General features: G+C 34.8%; 1 protein-coding gene across 2 annotated transcripts in view; it reads left to right on the forward strand.

Annotated features, from left to right (window-relative positions):
* LOC138336989 (N-fatty-acyl-amino acid synthase/hydrolase PM20D1.2-like) overlaps nt 1-21,769 on the forward strand; it is a 101,410-nt gene that overhangs the window by 42,160 nt on the left and 37,481 nt on the right. The window contains exon 1 of one of the 2 annotated variants that reach the window (XM_069286651.1): nt 1,759-1,867. The exons of the other annotated variant lie outside the window; for it this stretch is intronic. The gene's annotated coding sequence lies outside the window, so the exon portion shown is untranslated. Of the gene's footprint in view, nt 1-1,758; nt 1,868-21,769 lie in introns of those variants that run through there. 2 annotated transcript variants of the gene reach the window in all.

The following is a 21,769-nucleotide window of genomic DNA, read 5'->3' on the forward strand; positions in this document are numbered from 1 at the left end:
ACTATAAATCCGCAGAAATATACATGAAACATGGAGACTGGATTCTTGGTGATGTCAGTTCTGACCTTAATGCAATGTACTGCATACTATACACACAATTATAAACTTAATTTGCTTTACTGCAATTGTAAAACTAGTAATGTCATCATATATTAATCACATTTATATTCCTGAGAGGTTTACTGAGCTTTGTAATTCTAAATTTATGTGTTCTAGTCTTATTATAGTTATATAATGTATGGGATGGGCTCACTGGGTAGATCATCGGTGACCAGGTACATTTTTAAAGGTTCATGGTTCAAATCTCAGCCTACTTTTCTCCTCACTTGTACAAGGAGAATTAAAACATGTTTAAGGATGAGCTTAGAGAGTTTGAAATATACAATATTGTGAAAATATACCTTAAACATACTCCACCGCTGACGAATGGTACTTTTTCTCTATCAAAAACAGGAGCAGACGAATTGGTATTTTTTCAGTTACTAAAGTTACTTACTTTACACCAATACCACCATTAGAAAGTTTTAGCTTCCCATTTTACATCAAAAAATAAAAATAATTAATTGCATCCCGAAAAAATTCTGTGGCACTATTTCCTATATGAAATGAAGTGGCTTACTGATTGCACATGCACCAAAATCAAATTAAATGATCTCATATTATTTTTTGTGTTCATTAGACATGTATATGCATGATAAAATCCCAATTATTGTTCAAATGATGAATATTGTTTATGCTATCTCGGTGGTGAAGCTGATCTTTAACTAAACTCTGAAAGAGATCCAAGAGTAATGTGATGGCCAAGCTAGCATATAAAAACTAAAAGTGATAATATCATCAATTATGGCTTGTAGGTTTGATTCAGTATTATTAATGTCTAGAACTAACATTTTACAATTTTATTATAGATTCATACTTGTTTTTAGATACAAAAGTACATGTACACAGGTGTTTCAAAATTGTAAGAAAAAACAAAATGTAGAATTTAATGAATTTAAGTTGACAACCAAAGTCTTGACCCTATAAACCCTGTGAATTCTAGATTAATGCATGGCCTACCAATTGAGCTTCTTGATTGCAAATGATGTACAAACATGAAGTAGTATCATAAAAGCTCTTAAAAAAACATTTTCCCATTACTATCAGTTAAATATCTGTTTTGTAAGTTCACATGAACCTTTATGATAATTACAACAATATTTGTATTTGAATTACCTTGACCTACAAGAGTGCATAAAGGTCAGAAACTTCATCAAAAACATGGTCTGAGAAGCCGTCAAAAGTTAAAGACCACAAATTGTCTTTAGATTATACTTTTGACTTTGGAAATTGGTTTTAAAATTTAACCTGACATTTAAAAGATACAGATACCACAATGAGAATGGTAAGTGATGACCATGTCCAAATTGAGCTAGTTGTGGCGCAGTACGTCATGTAGATTCTGACATCAAATCAATACAGTTATAAGTGGAACCCTAACCGAATTAAAATTGACAATGACCACCAGGGGGCCTCGCTTGTCCTCTTGGTTTTAGGACTAAATATAAAGCTATGGCTGCTCATAAACTGATAATAATCGTGGACCTACTACACACAAGCTAAACCATCTGCTGTTTGTCATGGCAATATGATTTTTTTTATGAATGTGGGATCACTTGTGACTGACACAAACTTACCCAGCCCACGGCCTTCCCTATTGGCTACATAGAGAGATGCTGTAGCCCTCTGAGAAAAACAGCTGCACCGTCTCTACATAAAATCAACTGTGAAATAGTTAAGAATTTAAGTCTTTTATTGAATTCTTACTTGAGAATTGGCTCAGATCTTTGAAATTCACAGCAGTGAGCAGTTTCCTTTTTCATCAAAGGTAAGTGATGTTTCTTTCTCAGACTTTCTAAAGACAGTTTTGGACTGACATTCTTTTAAAGGCTAACAAATCCTAGATTGTAAATCATAGATATATATATGTCAAGGGGAAACATGAATTATTGTTTCATAAACGGTGGAAATAGTGGCTTGCGTTTGTACCTCTCTATGGGAAACTTGTCAATCTTCATCTGGTAAGATAGCACATAGTGATTGATTATGGTGTTATTTATGTAGATTTAAACTGACTGTGCTTAATTGGAAGAAAAATGGTTTCATAAAATCAATAGTAACGGATAATTTTATTTCCTCTATAGCTTTCAACCAACTACGATATCTGTATGAATTCATGTGTAAATCTTAAAATTTCAACTGCTGAATTATGTACTGATGCTATATATCTGCCTGCACAATCTCTAGTCAGACGAGGGGCTTTAATATAGGGTTGATACACTGCTACATGGGGTATGGCTTAATGCTTGTATTACATAACTCAGTTTTACAGAGCATCAAAGCTAATGCATTAGCACCTGTGCAAACTGGTACCTGAAAGTTTATTTTGGGCATCAGCTGTGTCTTTTTTTTCTTCTGATAAATCAAATTATTATTTTTCTGGAAGCTAAAGATGAGTTTCAAAGAGGACAGCTTATTTAGAGACAGGTTAACCTGCCTTAGTGTCCACCTCTGTATAAAGACCACCTGCTTAATAAGACCATTTTCTTTGAGTCTTCAACAGAATTTGACCTTTGTATAATTAATTAACTATAAGGATTATCTTCTTTGTCCAACGGATGGTCTTTATAAGCAGGTTTGACTGAGAAACAAAATGCAAGATTTGAGAGAAGAATATAATTTTCATTTGGGTAATTCTTATAATATAAATATTAGCGCCAGCAACACCTATAACTGCTTTCAACCAATGACAGAAAAAGATATCAAGGTTTCACTTTCATCATTATCACAAATACAATAAAACCTATATATAAAGGACACCAGGTGTGTCGCAAAGAGGCAGGTGTGACTGTTTCAAAGATAGACTGTTATCAGCTGTGACTGTGTCACATAGAGACTGTTATCAGGTGTGACTGTGTCACAGAGAGACTGTTATCAGGTGTGACTGTGCCACAGAGAGACTGTTATCAGGTGTGACTGTGTCACAGAGAGACTGTTATCAGGTGTGACTGTGTCACAGAGAGACTGTTATCAGGTGTGACTGTGTCACAGAGAGACTGTTATCAGGTGTGACTGTGCCACAGAGAGACTGTTATCAGTGTGACTGTGTCACAGAGAGACTGTTATCAGGTGTGACTGTGTCACAGAGAGACTGTTATCAGGTGTGACTGTGTCACAGAGAGAGACTGTTATCAGGTGTGACAGTGTCACAGAGAGACTGTTATCAGGTGTGACTGTGCCACAGAGAGACTGTTATCAGTGTGACTGTGCACAGAGAGACTGTTATCAGGTGTGACTGTGCCACAGAGAGACTGTTATCAGGTGTGACTGTGTCACAGAGAGACTGTTATCAGGTGTGACTGTGTCACAGAGAGACTGTTATCAGGTGTGACTGTGCCACAGAGAGACTGTTATCAGGTGTGACTGTGTCACAGAGAGACTGTTATCAGGTGTGACTGTGTCACATAGAGACTGTTATCAGGTGTGGCTGTTTCACAAAGAAACTGTTATCAGGTGTGACTGTGCCACAGAGAGACTGTTATCAGGTGTGACTGTGTCACAGAGAGACTGTTATCAGGTGTGACTCAGTGCCACAGAGAGACTGTTATCAGGTGTGACTGTGTCACAGAGAGACTGTTATCAGGTGTGACTGTGTCACAGAGCGACTGTTATCAGGTGTGACTGTGTCACAGAGAGACTGTTATCAGGTGTGACTCAGTGCCACAGAGAGACTGTTATCAGGTGTGTGTCACAGAGAGACTGTTATCAGGTGTGACTGTGTCACAGAGAGACTGTTATCAGGTGTGACTGTGCCACAGAGAGACTGTTATCAGGTGTGACTGTGTCACAGAGAGACTGTTATCAGTGTGACTGTGCACAGAGAGACTGTTATCAGGTGTGACTGTGCCACAGAGAGACTGTTATCAGGTGTGACTGTGTCACAGAGAGACTGTTATCAGGTGTGACTGTGTCACAGAGAGACTGTTTATCAGGTGTGACTGTGTCACAGAGAGACTGTTATCAGGTGTGACTGTGTCACAGAGAGACTGTTATCAGGTGTGACTGTGTCACAGAGAGACTGTTATCAGGTGTGACTGTGTCCACAGAGAGACTGTTATCAGGTGTGACTGTGTCACAGAGAGACTGTTATCAGGTGTGACTGTGTCACAGAGAGACTGTTATCAGGTGTGACTGTGTCACAGAGAGACTGTTATCAGGTGTGACTGTGTCACAGAGAGACTGTTATCAGGTGTGACTGTGTCACAGAGAGACTGTTATCAGGTGTGACTGTGTCACAGAGAGACTGTTATCAGGTGTGACTGTGTCACAGAGAGACTGTTATCAGGTGTGACTGTGTCACAGAGAGACTGTTATCAGGTGTGACTGTTTCACAGAGAGACTGTTATCAGGTGTGACTGTGTCACAGAGAGACTGTTATCAGGTGTGACTGTGTCACAGAGAGACTGTTATCAGGTGTGACTGTGTCACAGAGAGACTGTTATCAGGTGTGACTGTGCCACAGAGAGACTGTTATCAGGTGTGACTGTGTCACAGAGAGACTGTTATCAGGTGTGACTGTGTCACAGAGAGACTGTTATCAGGTGTGACTGTGTCAAGAGAGACTGTTATCAGGTGTGACTGTGTCCACAGAGAGACTGTTATCAGGTGTGACTGTGTCACAGAGAGACTGTTATCAGGTGTGACTGTGCCACAGAGATGACTGTTATCAGTGTGTGACTGTGTCACAGAGAGACTGTTATCAGGTGTGACTGTGCCACAGAGAGACTGTTATCAGGTGTGACTGTGTCACAGAGAGACTGTTATCAGGTGTGACTGTGTCACAGAGAGACTGTTATCAGGTGTGACTGTGTCACAGAGAGACTGTTATCAGGTGTGACTGTGCCACAGAGAGACTGTTATCAGGTGTGACTGTGCCACAGAGATGCTGTTTTCACAGAGTCAGTGTGACTGTGTCACAGAGAGACTGTTATCAGGTGTGACTGTGCCACAGAGAGACTGTTATCAGGTGTGATTGGACCACAGAGAGACTGTTATCTGGTGTGACTCAGTGCCACAGAGAGGCTGTTATCAAGTGTGACTGTCACAGAGAGACTGTTATCAGGTGTGACTGTGTCACAGAGAGACTGTTATCAGGTGTGACTGTGTCACAGAGAGACTGTTATCAGGTGTGACTGTGTCACAGAGAGACTGTTATCAGGTGTGACTGTGTCACAGAGAGACTGTTATCAGGTGTGTGTGACAGAGAGGACTGACTGTGTCAAGAGAGACTGTTATCAGGTGTGACTGTGTCACAGAGAGACTGTTATCAGTGTGTGACTGATCACAGAGGACTGTTATCAGGTGTGAAGATGTTCACTTCCAGAGAGACTGTTATCAGGTGTCCAGAGAGACTGTGTCACAGAGAGACTGTTATCAGGTGTGACTGTGTCACAGAGAGACTGTTATCAGGTGTGACTGTTTCACAGAGAGACTGTTATCAGGTGTGACTGTGTCACAGAGAGACTGTTATCAGGTGTGACTGTGTCCCAGACAGACTGTTATCAGGTGTTATCAGGCCTTCGGCCTCAGGCAACAGTTTGTCTTCGGGTCCAACAAATCATCTGTTGCCCTCAATGCCAGTCAACAACTGTATACTGTCACAGAGGTGGTCTTATCCCAGTGTGTGACAGTGTAATAGAGGTGCTTTTATGTGGTTTTCAGTGTGGTAGATGGTACCTTAAATATCAATTAAACAGGTTTGTGCATCCAACATGATCATGCATGTTTTCCATAAAATTTTCTATATTGCATGGTGCCCATGCTACTAGGGAAGGTGATATGAAAGTCATAGGTAAAGATATATATCAAGAACTATTGAGAGGGAATAGGAGGTTAGTGTAGAAGGAGTGGGGAGTGGGTTGGTGTGTCTTCTTAGGTTTGACTGTTTGTAAACCCTTTGGTTATCATTGAATGAAGGAGACTGGGGCAACCTGAGTAAGCAGGAATGTGCTTTTTACCTATTCCTCTTTCAGCCTATAGATCACTGGTTCATATTGACATTAAAAGAAAATGTCACAGAATGTACTGATTACAACCAACAATCTGTTATCCCTGCTCCATATATATATATAGCTACAGATCTGACAAGTGAACACGCCAGCCAAACACTGTAACAAGCTCCCTATAGGAACATCAACCTAGGTTTATTTATGTAGAGTCAGCATGGTCTATCTCTGTCCTGTACCAAACTTCTGTTGTTTACCAGTCAGCAATGATTTCTGATCACAAGCTCATCACTTGGTCAGAGAATCAAGTGCTGATCTGAGATACAGCATCAGAGCTGAGTCTTCTTTTAACTTTTGATTGATCATGATCCCCCACCCACCCACCTTCCCTACAGTCGGGTTAAGATTAGATTGACTAATTACTGTTGTATAGTGATGACAGATCGTTAATGAAGCGATTAATTACTCTACAAGTGTATAGAAGTGACAACCTTCAGGTTTATCACTTCATTCAGCTGCCCATCTTTTTAACAGTTTTAAAGGATTTCAAGTGGTTGCTCAACTGAAGGTGTTTTAATCAATTATATTAGTGAAATAAACAAATTATTTTCTGATGTGGAGACAAATTTATAACTATGGCAGCTTGAGAAATTTTAGTTATCACCTTTAGTAGAGTTGATCATGATTGATAATTTGAAAATTACAAATTAACTAATGATGCTTCACATTTGACAGAAGACATCTTGAGACAATGATGCAATTTTGCTGGTTATTTTTCTGGTAGTGGTTCTGGGTTTTTTTGTGATCTTGATTTTCAAACTGTTGAAAACAATCTTTACAAATCCTGCACTATATCTGAGCTACCCAAAAAGAATTGCATTTAATTAACTCACAGTCATAGTAAGAGGGTCAATCTGTGGCTGTGATTTATTTGAGCCATAACTTTCGAAGCACCTCAATTTAAGTATTCTAGTGATCAAATCTCGAATTCAGTGATCAATTGTTCTAATTTTCATCTTTCTCCTTTCTATCATTCAACATTGCTTCAAATTTCCATGGGTCATAACTTTAGTTAGTACAAATAATGTCAGATTGGCTTAGACACATATTCAAGGCAGGATCGAGGGGTTAGATTCAGAAGGGTTCATAGAGGTTATCTGAATAACTCATTTACCCCCAGAAAACACATTTTGACTCTTTTAAACCAAGGACTTAAGTATGAATTTGACAATTTATTGCTTTATACTGAAACATTCAGGTGTGCAATGCAAGTCTTGTGAATCTTATGTTTTTTTTTGAAAATTTGAAAACTTTTTTTTTGAAAACTAGAAAAAAGTATGCTGATATTAATTAGATTGTGGTTCTAAATCAGTTCATGTTACCTGCATGCACTATCCTTGATTTGTGGTGTAACCTGTACCTGAAGCTCTTAATTAATGGTAAATCTTTGAAGTTTTTAATTACATGCACACCATGCTGTAGGTAAATGTTTTAGCAATATTAGTTGGTTTGACCCAGCTGAGTAATATAAAAGTACAAGTCTTTATTAAATATCTCTACATGATCACATTCCTTTATTAATTATTTGAAAATGACTAGTTTTAACTTTTAAATAAGACAATCATGATATTCTTTATTCAAAAAGCAAATAAAATTACATTTACCAGGTTTCAAGCTGGCGATAATTGAAATTTTCTTCATTATATTTGGTTAATCCCCTGTAACTCTGCAACAAAATTAGGAGACTGGAGTATACTTGAATCTGAATGTTAGGAGGCTGGGGCATACTGGAATCTGAAGGTTAGTAGGCTGGGGTATACTTGAATCTGAAAGTTAGGAGGCTGTGGTATACTGGAATCTGAAATTGTCTGTCTCTCAGTCTGTTTAAATTTCCATAGGCAATCTTGTTCAGGATGACTTCTCCTTGGTCAATTTTCATGAAACTTGGTCAGCAATGTAAGGAACCATGTGAAGATATGAATGCATATTTTCTTTTGCCAATATTTTGGTTGCCATGGTAATCATGTCACTATAGACAGGTTTTGTAAAAATTAGCCATTATAACCCATTAGTGTTTTTTGTCAGTTTTGATCAAACTTGGTCCATTGTTGTAACAAATGGATATTTTGACTCACCACATGCTAATATTCCAATAGCTGTTACCATGGAAATGTATTGGAGAAATCTTTTGTAACCATGTTCTCATAACATCATATACATGGAAAGTGATATTAGTTAGCCATTGGCTTATGATTCGTGTACAATTCTAGTTAAATTTAGTAGATCCAAAACTGATATACCGAACCTCAAGGAAATAAAAGAATTTAATCGAACAAATTGGTAGTGTATTTAAAGTATCATGTTGATTGTTATACATCTATGTTATACATCAGGCATTTCTTGTTATGAAATGGGAAACAACATTTGACAAATAAAAACATAAACATTTTAACAAATGTTATATATAAAATGAAAGAAGGGTTGGTGGGATATCAAGTGTCTGGAATAAGAGAAATCGACAGCAGTTTCGAAGTGAGTTTCTCTTCTTTTCTGATTTCAGTTGTTCTGTCACTGTATTGATTTGGTCCAGCTTTTACAAATATTTGATGCGACCATTAATAATTAAATTGACGCTGTGTCTGTGTACTGGGGTGTATGGATGCTGAACCTGATGCAAATTTTGTTAGAATTATGAATTATAAGTGCAGTGTACGGGATCCAGCCGTTAATATATTTTTGTTATGTAACCGATAATGCTACTGCATGGTTTATGTATGGAAAAAAATTATGTTGAAATATTTCTAAATGTTTGAAGTTCATCATATTTAAACATTAAATTAAATTTAATCTTGAACTATCATGAATTTTTATGGTTTCAGGAAGATATAGCCAAACATCCTTATAATTTACATATATAATCTGTGAACTGTCAGTTGAATGAAACTATGCAGTATATATATAATTATTTTTAAAAGAGGCAACACATCATCTGTGAGATATAACAGTAAAATACTAAATATTATTTATCATTGTGACACAGTTTAATTGATTGATTATTCTTGTCCAAAAATCAGGTAGTATAGAATAAATAAATTATTCCAATTAAAACCCAGTTTAAATAAATTACACTTTCATCAAAATATATAAGTTTTTAGTTTTCCCCAATGAGGTTTATGCAGAGATAATGTAGAAATAGTATTTCTGACCGAAGGTCAAAATGACCTGTTGTCATCATGTTTTGTTCATGGTGGTGCCCTGTTCACTGTGCGTAAGACTCTTTATACAAAAGTCTAAAAACATCATTGGGAGAAGACAATCATATTTTATATATATTTAATGAGCAAGGTTTGACCCCTATGAAAAAAAGAGACGGGACTCCAAAATGGGAACTTTGCTGAAATTGTGCTTTAAATCCTACTCCTCCTTAACTCTTGAGTGAATTACATCCATTTTTGGTGTGAAACTTCATTGAAGAAGGACAATCATATTTTATATAAAGAAGATAGGTCCGACCCCTGGGGATAGAGGGATGGGGACCAGTAGGGGGAACTTTAATGAAATTTGGCCTTAAAATCTTACTCCTCCTTAACCCTTGAGAGGATTACATCCATATTTGGTGAGAAGCATCATTGGAGACGGACATGGTGGGAAGCATCATTGAGGACGGATAATCATATTTTATATAAATAAATTAGGTCTGACCCCTAGAGACAAAGGGGCAGGGCTCAGAATGGGGAACTTTGATAAAATTTTGCTTTAAAATCCTACTCCTCCTTAACCAACGAGTAGATTACAACTATATTTGATTCAAAACAACATTAGGGAAAGGCAATTATTATTTTTTGGGTCAATCCAAAATCCAAAATGGCCGCCACAGGTGCCATCATAAAGACATGTTTCTTAATGATATATTGAAATTTAGCGATGAAGATTTCAATGTAATCTATCTTCATTATATTCATCTATCAGAGTTCCAAGATTTTCTTAAAAATCTGAGTCGGTAAAAATATGATATATGCTGAACATGTGGTGTATATCTCGAAATTACTGATATTACCATATTTATTCATAAAAAACTTTCATTTAGATTTAAAGTTTAAATTTAAATCTTTATAAAAACCTATATAATGAGTATGAGCATATATAAACCAACGGACAAAATCCCAAGAACATGCAGACAAATTTAAAAGATTTACTAAACATTAGCTAAACATCATTAGCATGATTGGATTCATTCTTACATGTCGTCACAATTAATGTGTGGATTTTTAAATTGAAAGCTGTATACATTAAGTTAATTGGTAATTCCAGTAATTTCCCTGAAACTAATACCTGGTGAAATAAAAACCAATTTACTCAAATCTATTAGATATATCTGATTGTCAATATTGAGCTTACATGTAGCTAAAGCTGTACCATATATAACCTGGAAAAAGGAATTAATGACTTACCGTGTCAATTTAAATTAATCATAGTGGATTTGAATACACAGTTTTGAATTAATTAGAATATGCATTAAGTGGATGTCAGAATTTATGCAAAAATCAATTTCGGACTGAGATTTACATGAAATTTCAATCCACAAGATTTCAAGGATTATCAAAATCATCATACGTAGCTTATAAGTGAGTCAGTCAGCTAAACATCAACATTACATACTGGTAATTAAGGATTAATAGAAAAAACTAAAAGTTTTTGTATGATGCATTTAGGGTATCTAAAAATATATTTGTAGGTTTTGATAATTACAAGCAATTTTCAATTAGTTTCATAAGGAACTGAAATTATTCAATTTGCTTTATGAAATTCCTTAATTATAAGTTGAAAATTAGATTCTATAGTGTTAGAGAAGTGTATACAGTATATTGTTATATGTGTTCCATTCTTCATTATACATAGACACCCATATGATACAATTCTGAGGTCAAATCAGAGATGAGAAGTATGTGAGAATGAGAAAAGAGGTAGATACTGATTATTAAAATAAGGAGTGAGAATTAGAAAAGATAATCAGATAAAAGAAGCTGGCAATATCAGTAATGGGGAATGATAATCGCAAAATAAATTAAAAATTATAAAAATGACAAGTGCACAGATCACCATGATATGAATGAATTTTATCTAGTTTTCAGATGATTGTATTTATTGTATTATAATATTGTTTATTGACCATCACCTTTGAGGAATTCCCATAGAATGTCAGTGCTTTGGATCTTTGTTTATTGCCCCCCCCCCCATCCCCCATGTGTTTGCAGGGGATATTAAATTGGGCTTGATCCTTCGGTCTGTCCGAGATCCTTTTCTGGGCTATAACTTTCTGTATATATCAGACAAGTGCCAGTTGTGCCTTTTGCTATTGTGGACCTTCCAATTTTGGAATATTTTCGGTTACCATGGAAACTTAGTCAAAAATACCAAATTACTGTTTCCTTTTGTTTTCGGACTATAACTCCAAAACCGTTAAACACAGCTCCATGAAACATTCTGTATTTATCAGACAAGTGCCTTAGTTGAGATTTTTGCTATTGCGGACCTTCCATTTTTGGATTTTTTTTTGTTACCATGGAAGCTCAGTTAAAAAATACTATACTGTTTCTTTTTGTTAACTGCTGTTATTTTTTTTCATTTTTACAATACTCACATACATTTAAAGTTATACTTGAATAATTGTTATTTGACCTTGATGTATTTGGGTTTTTATACCAACAGCGGGGCGTGGGGGATCATGCCACACTTTGCGGCTCCTTGTTGTTAACTAAATTACAAAAAGGAACAAGAAATATGTTTGTAATTCCCACTGGGGTTTGGATTTCAAATCAGACATACACAACAGAACAGAATGGAGTTATAACAATTCTGAAGTCCATTGCGCCTGCCACACCTTATTAAATAATCATTTTCTTATCCAAATATAGAAGGGCAGTCAGGAACCCCATGAGGACAGATAGCGTGATGTCTAATTCACTTTTCCAACAACATTTCATGTTGACTTCCTGTTCTGATGAAGAATCTATCATCAGGCCAACTATATCCAATCTTTGGATATTAAAGAGTTATCTCCCTTCTTATTTTGTAAGTGAAATTCACGTTGTTTTCTCTAAATCATATGACATTATGCTCGCAAACACTTGATGTCACAATTGATATTTATATAATTGAGTTAATTTTTACATTGTAACTTCATTAATCAAGGTCAAAGGTCAATTATTGATTGCAAAAGTAAAAGATCGGAAGTGTTGATGAGATTGCTTTTGTAGCAGGATTGGTCCATCATCGATGACCAGTTAGCTCAGTGGTAGAGCATTCAGCTAGTGTTTGGAGGTCCTGGGTTCGAATCCCAGTCTGGCTGCTACATTTTCTCCTCTCCTGCTAAATTTCTATTATAGACCAATTCAACAGCCCTAATTCCTTCTTGTACATATGTACTATTGCAGTTTTACTATATTAGGTCATATCAATTTTTCCATTTAATTTTTAAGAAGATTTCATTTGTGTATATTCATTGAAACTTGAACATGATTGCCTCATACCTCCTAAAAATGGAAGAAGAGGAGAATTTTAATAGCACAACTTGACTTGTACAGTATTTCTAACTAAATATTGTTCCTTTGATTGTACATACCAGTTTGTGATTCCATCTTTTAAGACTTAAAGATCATGTTAAATATCTTCATAGGAACATTCGATTATTTTGCCGGTTTTCTTAACACTTTTTAAAAATGAGTTTGAGATATACACTAACAATAAATGTCATTCCATCCCTTTGAAACGTTGGTCTACTCGTGTTTTATTGGGGCTTTATACCAATGTTGGATTTTGAAACAAAACTGAGATGACATCACGAATACTCAGGTGGTTCCCAGAAGAACTGATGCAACCCTTAGTGAATCTAAAAAAAGGAAAGGTATTAGAAAAATTTTTGGAGAATTTTGCAAAGCACAGAGTTGAATTCTTCCAATACTGTCATCAACAATGAAAGTGTACCGAGGTTGTGCTGAAGCTAAGCAGCTTTTCTGAGTGTGTGCGGCAGTCTGATGAATAGAGCCTATGGGAGCAAGGTTGAGGAAAAATCTCCGTCATTCTCATGCAAGACAAAAAAAATGTTCAGTAACGTTAAATCTTAAATGCACTTTTCAGTTTTTATTGGTTTACTGCCCCATTGGTGTGGTACAGAGTGCTTCTGGATTTCTATGTGTCAGGCACTTTTCTCCAAATTTCTTTTATGCAACTTTGTCTCTTTGAGTAATGGTTATGGATGTATGTTGAAGAATAGAGCCACGGGTCAATAAATGGGCATTGCTTCAATTTTGTCTCGCCATAAATCATGCAAATAACAGTGTCGATAGGTTTTATTCACTAAACTATTATGTCCTATTTTACATATCTTTACACAGAAATAAAATAGATTCTTTTCTGACGTCTACTGTGTGATTGTAAAGGGACAAAAATTATTCTATCACAGTTCTGGTTCTTCTGCTTATTCTAATAATATGTAGCCTAATTATACTTCAGAACCATTCAAGATATGGCCTAAAGCAAATGTTAGGTGCATCACTAATGTTATGTTAAATAACCTTGTCCTAAAGTTTGAAGGTCAAATAATTGCATTTTATAGGTTATAATACCCCCTCCCTCGGCAACGCTGTTAGAGGGGTATATTGATAATGGAATCAGCTTGTCTATTACGGTCTGGACAACTCCTCCTGAACTACTGGGCCAATTTTAATAAAACTTGGCTTGTGTATATGTTTATACAGGTTTGTCAAAATGTGCTTGTCATGGTAACCATGGTCAATATACACAGGTTTTTTGTGGAAAGAAAATGTTAAGATAATTAACACTATACATTGATTCTTGTTAAAAACAAATTGTCTGGACAACTCTTCTTGAAGGTCAAAGGTGAATTTCTTGGAGCTATTAGTTTTGATCACCAATAGCTATAGAATATTGGGGAGGTATACATTTAGAGAAATCAAGGAGTTCCAATGGTTCCAAATACAAAGAATGCTTTAAAACAAATAGTTTGCAAAGCTTTGTATATGATAATGACCATGAGCTGGCTAATGACCATGTCAGACCTTATGTTTTATTTTATTGTTTTTATGTAAGTTTCATTAAATAAAAGTACATGAACAAACAAAAGACAATTTCCTTCTTTGCAAATAAAGAACAGTACATTCATCAAACTAAACACACTAATGTAATAATGACAGCTCAATTTTAAGAATTGGGAAATCAAAGCAGAGATGAATTGCATCATATGTGAGTTATATAAGTTACAGTAACATGGTACATATGTGAATAATGAGGTACATTATTCAATCTTCATAACTATGGATACCAGAATGTATCAATATTAATAATAAAAATTACGGTGGGTATACTCCTGGACTGCATTCATGGACACTCTCATTAAAACATGATGTGCAGACCAGATCCATATTCTGTATTTACATATTACAGAGTTGTCTGCTCTTGTAGATGTTGATTGTGACATCATGTGTTTGCGAACATTACGTCATATTTATAAGAGAAAACGACCTTAGTTTAACTCACCAAATGACAACATCACAATGAGTACCTACCGACAAGGGAAATAACTCTGTAACATGCATTACAATACAATACAATAAATTTTATTTAAAGTCTCATATTTCTTACAAATAACATTAGCTCTTGTGAGCTATTATCGCGACAAACAAAAGTATATATGTATTGTTAACAACACAAAGATTATATTAAAATGTGGAAAATCAAAAGATATAGGTTTGTATATATATCACAGAAATTAAAGGGTTAAAAACAACGACGTTAGTTAAACATGAACACTCGAATTTGTACAAACACTGTGTTACTAAAGGTAGGGATTAAAACACTATCGGATAAATGTAATGTACATATATGCTAACATAGCAAAAAGTAAAAATTGACAGATTAACACTAATATAGTGCAAGTTAAAAAGAAGCATTTTAATTTGAGATCGTAAAAAGCAATATTAAGACCATATGGTATAAAGACAAAGTGTTATAAAGATAGACTAATAATAAATACCATATTTTCCGGACAATAAGCTGCACCTTTGTATAAGCCGCAGAGGCCATTTTTAAGATGTTTTCAGGTTTTGTACCCATATAGGACGCACCATTATATAGGCCGCACCCAAAAGTTAGGCCCATGCGTGCACCCATGCAACCATCTGTGTATACGATCGATCTCTATTGAAGTACGGTAATGCTTATCGATCGATTAGAATCATGAAAACTGTCTGTAAACTTGTACTGTAAATTCATAACAAATAAAACTCACCATGATGTAAATATCTATAGCAAAATTGATTTGGTCATGTTTCTGTTCGTTGTTTACTCTGCCATTACTTAAGCATATACAGTGTAAACAAACATGGCAGCTGTATGTATTCATGCTTACTCTCTCTCATATTTCAGCATGTTGGTTAAAATACTTTCTTCAGTATGCATATGAGTTTCTTCGATCTCTATTTTGATATATTTCGCATATTATTTATATTGATGTGTAAATGAAAGAGCGTAAACACGACAAAGCTTCTGCATATACATATATGTGTATACACAAGCTGCATAATACAGAATAATACAGAACACAGGATAAAAGTAAGTATACACAGGAGAATGACAAGACAGCAAAGCATGACACGAGCGGTTATTCTGCAAAAGACAGACAAATGGCACACTGACAAATTTGGCTGTCCCAGGTGTGGATCAGTCTTTTAAACTTTGAAAAGTTTTCAACTCTTCGGAATTCATTTGGAAGACTATTGCTATCAAGACCTGGACATATTCAGGAGAGATCTTGTTAACTATTTTAAAAATCTCGCAGGCCATGTCAAGAAGTCTCTTAACATGTAAAAAATCATTTCCTGGTATTTTAAAAATATGTTTAAATGTTGAGGTGTAGTCCTGGTATATAAATCTCAAGGCATGTTCCTGATTCTTTTCCATTTTCCTTATACTTTTCATGCTGCTGAAGTGCCATCAGGACAGTAATTAAAATTTGAGATAGTAAAAGAGTGGTAAATAACACTTCTACCTTTCATAGTCAGATAAGAGCCAATGCGTTTTAGTACAGAAAGTTGTTGTGATGCCTTTCTACAAATTTCAGAAATATGAGTGCCAAAATTTAGCATAGAATCAAAATGAACTCCCAAAAGTTTAAAAATATTATCAGGTTTTACACAGGAATCATCTATATCAAAAGAATAAATGTTTTCAATAGATTTTTTTTTTATCAGTTTTTATATTAGTCATTTTTTTTTTATCAGTTTTTATATTAGTACATTTAAATCTCTATTTGAGCCACTTATAGTATTGTCATCAGCATAGTTGTAAAGCTTTGATGACTTAATATATAAAAACATGTCATTTACAAATATATTAAACAGGAATGGTCCAAAAATAGAGCCTTGTGGTGATTTAAAGCTGTCAATTACATACAGACAATAATGAGTCCAAAAATTACTAATGGTAATGTAGAGACCGAAAACTAAAAGCGTTCGGTGGGTATACTGTTCTGTTTTCGCCAAATAATCCCAGAGAGATGCCAATTGTCTCCCTTGTCATTTTAATTGTGCTACAATGTAATTAAGATGTATACCATCTCAGACAGACGTATAGATAAGGTGTTAGCTTTGTTTACACATGAAGAGTTTATGATGAGAGAAGTAATAACACAGAATTACTGATAGGCTGTTGTTCATTGTTCCTAATAGCTTGGTGGTAATTTAATATGTCAGAAAGGCCATCACAAACAAGCACATAAATACAGGGTACTATGGCTCCCACTCACAATTTCTTTCCCAAACTAAAATATTATGATCATCTGTGTCACTCTGTAAATAGATTCTGCCGTTAGGGTCAAGACCTTCCCTAACAAGCCCTGAAGATCCCCTCACACCTCACAGCTGGCAACTTGTATGTCTACCCAGCCTGTTTGATGTTTTTGGTTGTTAAAAACTCCAAGATGCTGCAAACTTTTTTGAGGTCAAAGTTCAACTTCAACACAACAATTGATCTGAGACTTTGAACCAGCAGGGCACACACAGCTGGAGGGGCGGGCTATCAGTTTCAGGTTCTTTTAGTAATAGGACCTCACATACTGACAAAGAGGCGATCAGGACTATAACTAGAGAGAAGGAACATGACAGGAAGCTGATAAATAAAACCAAAGCTGAATTTTTCTTATTTTAATGATTCACAAAATATAATGAGGGATCAACTTGCACTGACAGAATTTGAAAAAGAAAAAAATGGTTAAGACTAAAAAATCATTGTCACTTAATTACCTTTAAGACGCTGCATTAATAACTATTTCTAACATTTTCTCTATCTTATAAGAAGGGCTACATTTATTGGCCCACCATATTATATTAAAAAGTCAGTCATGAGGCACCAACCCCTAGTTCAAATTTTACAGCCACCACCAAATCTTGGCACAATGTAATCCTTATTTTTTAAAAACAAAAAACTGTTCAAAAGATATCCTGCCAAAAACTTCAGTTAAGCAATACTATTTGATGTTGACAATATATTTTTAGCCTATATATTCTGCCTATATATTCTATGATTTGCAAAAACAAAAAACCTTTTAATAGCTAAAGAATTTTGAACTTTTAAAATCACATTTCACCATTCTAAAGGGAATTTCTTTTCTAAAAAAATCATCTCTCTCAACTTCTCTCCCTCTTATTTGAAATATTTCAGGATTTATTTTAAAACAGGTCAAACAGCAAGATATTTGGAAAATGGATCATTTTATCTAATAAAGATCATGCATACATGTACACTATTGCATTGCTGACATCTTTGAGGATTAAGATAGCTTAGGTTGTAGATAACATGTACCTGTCATGAGGGGGCATCAGATTCCAAAATTTCCAATAATGCTAAGTATTACCATCTAACATCGCTAGTTTTTCATAATACTTTTTTTCCGACTTCTCCGATTCTATTTGACATTGCAGCACGATTCCGAGTCTACACTGGCTATAGCTGTTAATGATAATAGAGGAAGAGAATGTGTTTCCTGTGTAGAATTTAAACCCAACACTTTCCTGGTATGTGAAATGGATATGTTGGCATGGAATATTAGCATGTAGAGATTTAGTGAAGTCAGATGCATTGGACATAGTTTTGGTATTATAATTACATTAAGTTAATATAGCATAAAATGTTGTAATTCCTTGTAACACTCCACCCCATAGTCAAAGAGATAACAGAGTTTCAGTATATCATTGGCAGTGTTAAAGATACTATATGCATGAGTTGAGGAAATCAATCTGAAAAGTAACAACTTTTATAGATAGTGTATGGTTAAATTGGTAAGATAGGCTTTGTAACATGTGTAATGGTCAGCTATAAAATGGATGGGAGGGGATATAGTGTGAGGGCATTGTGTCCTGCCCCACCCTCTGGCTAGGATTATATGATAGAACCTTTTACTCCTTTTGGGTGAGACAGGAGGGTTAACTTGTAAGATCTCCAATCCTACCCGAAAGAGGATAAATTATTCTTTTTTTCTTACCGAGAGCACCATATATTTTGTCTATGATATTGACGTGTCAGCAATGCGATCAAGGATGATGTGACTTGATTGAATCGTTGCCATCTAGATCATGTGTGGCTTGTTCTTACCTATAGTGAGATAGAAACACATCTTTTTACATTTACTCAATAACTGATCACAATATTACTAAAAATGCTCCACCGCCGACAGACCATAAATGATACTCATCATTTGAACAACAATTGGTGTTTAATCGTGTATATATATGTCTAATTAACACAAACAATCATATAAAATAATTTATTTTGTTTTTGGTGCATGTGCAGTCAGAACTTCATTCTATATAGAACATAGTGGCACGGAATTTTTTCGGGATGCAATAAATTATTTCTAACATTTTTATTTTGAAGTAAAATTAAAAGCTCAAACTTTCCAATGGTGGTAATGGTGTAAAGTAAGTAACTTTTGTAACTGAAAAAAATACAAAATCGTCTGATCCTGTTTTTGATAGTGAAAAAATACCATTTGTCAGCGGTGGAGCATCTTTAATAAAAGTTGGCATATCAAATCTTCCAAAATTTAAATCATACTCAATAACTGATCAACATATTACTTTGTATCTTATGATATTAAAATCACGATTCAAGCTCCTGTGATTATAATGAATCAATATCATTAATCTATTTACACTGCATGTTCACTTACAGGGCTTTTATCATGAGTTTGCTGGCTGAATTTTGTTTATGACACAATTAATCTATCTTAGACTTAAAAATTTCAATCGGGATTTGCATATTGCATACATATCTAGTAATATTTTAAATGTAATCTCCATTCCAAAAATTAAAACATAATACATGTATAACAATGTGAAGAGAATCTGCAATGTAAATTTTATTAATCATAAAAAGCTGAATTTGGATAGATAATTGTGTAATCCATCAGTTAAAGTAGCGTAAATGGCTGTAATGTCACAGCACCTACAATACATCTACCGAGGGCATCTGTCAAAATGATTAAACATTAAAAAATTATGGCCTTTATTTCAGATATTGCTGAAATCAAAAGTAAAAAAAGAAGAAAGTAGTTTCTGCAAAAACCAACATGAAAATTGATGAGAGAAAAACTAGGACAGGTTTTTCATATCAATTACGATGAAGTGCAAGCATAAGAAATTCTAGACAGATAAAAATTACTGTTTTGTTTAGAAATATATAGTTGGTTTTAATGCATCAATCTGTAGTGTTGTCTTTATCCTAATTAACTGTCTGTCATTTAGATCCAGATTATGGTCTCTGAACCCATAGATCCAGAAACAAAAAAAGAATCAAAATGTTATGTTTTCTAACTTTTGTTTAAATCAATTTTTTTTAAATGTATGGGTTTGTGTGTATTTTGTTTTTAAGATCTAATATCAACCAGTGTCATGAAACGATGTGCCTGGTTAAGGTTCAGGTAGAACAAAAGATAGGAGTTCCCAAGAAAAAACCACCAATCCACCAATTATTAACTGGCATATATCCCATGTGGGTTTTAAACTCACAACTGAAAGGTGGAGGGCTAGTACTCGTTGCTCACAACAATATTTAGTATCAAAGTTATATGTTTAAGAGAAACACTAGAGAAAACTTAAGATTTATTTGTTTGTGCTGAAGAAATAAGCTGAAGCAGGAGATAATCACTCACAAATCTAAATGTATGGCTTCTATTCTTTAGAATGACTTATAGTTGTATTTGTTGTAATTTTCACCATCACGAACTGTCATAAAACATACAATGTGTGAATAGGGATGCTTATATAGGATGGTTCAGATCCATAAAAGCATCAATATAATATCACACGTTTTGAAAGAACCACCAGTCAACGCCATGTTTCAAACTTTCGGGTTATATCGGAAAACCAAGTTGCATCACATGACCAACATCAACAATACTTGTATAGATCGGGATAGATTATAACAATTTGGAGATTTCCGATCTATTTTAAAAGTGGAATGTAGTACTGATTGGTCATGTACCAAAAGCAAACTGAATTATTTTACAATGTTTTTTGTGTTAATTAGACATATATATACACAATTAATCACCAATTGTAGTTGAAATAATGAGTATTGTTTATGCTTTATCAGCAGTGGAGCATCTTTAAAAAAAACTACAAATATCATTATTAAGGATGTAGGAAGTTCATCTTCATTAATGATAATAAGTAATAATGATTCAACTTTTTGAGTTTATTATGATTGCACCTCAGTTTCATTTACCTATAATGTATCGTTATTCCTGCTGGTATAATTTCATTACTAGAGTTATGCCCCTTTATGATGCACTTTATATTGATGGTGTCTGTACCAGTGCAGCAAATGCTGTATATATTCTTTGTTATCAGGTGCATTCAGATAAGATTCTAATTTAATCAGCATTATATCATAGGTGCAGCTTTACACCATAGCAGCCAAAACAAGGCGGCCATTTGATTCCATAGCAACAGTGGTTATCGGGGATGCCATATAATGGGGAGCCACATCTGACAGGGCCTCACCCACATCTGATGTACAACAAATGTGCCTACCACCCTTCCTGTCAGCTAGTCACCTTCCTTTCCCTCCTCCTCCTCCTCCTCTGACAATGTCTGTGTCTGCCTCATCTCATCTCTGTTTTCTCAATCAATCTCAGAATGTTTAAGTGCTTTTTGAAATGAAATATTGATAAGAAATTTTCGAAGCCTCTAAAATTTCACAGATTTTGAAATAACTGAAGCAATGACTGTTTGTCATGTTACAATAATCAGCTTATACTATTGCAGTGTTTGTCATATTTGGTTTGGGTTTAATGTAGCAGTTGGTGGCTATCATCTATAGCCATATATAGAAATCATTTTTTAGTATGTTAGTTGAAGTACAGACCATAGTGGGTTAAATATGCAAAGAAAATGCAAGGATAAAATCATGTCAGCTCAGACTGGTCCATTTCTCAATTTACTGTACAACACAATTAAGTTGATAAGCATTTGTTGGTTAGCAGTTTTCCATCACTTGTTTTATAAAGATGATACAAGGATGTTGTCACAGTGTTAAAATAATGCTTCAAGACCTGTATAAATGTAATGATTCAGATGTTTACAACATTGATTAATATGTTTTTGTTTATTTGGAACTATAATGACTGATTTTTGGATGTGTAAATATTA

This window comes from Argopecten irradians, chromosome 12 (genome assembly GCF_041381155.1).
Source record: "Argopecten irradians isolate NY chromosome 12, Ai_NY, whole genome shotgun sequence".
Lineage (NCBI taxonomy): Eukaryota > Metazoa > Mollusca > Bivalvia > Pectinida > Pectinidae > Argopecten > Argopecten irradians.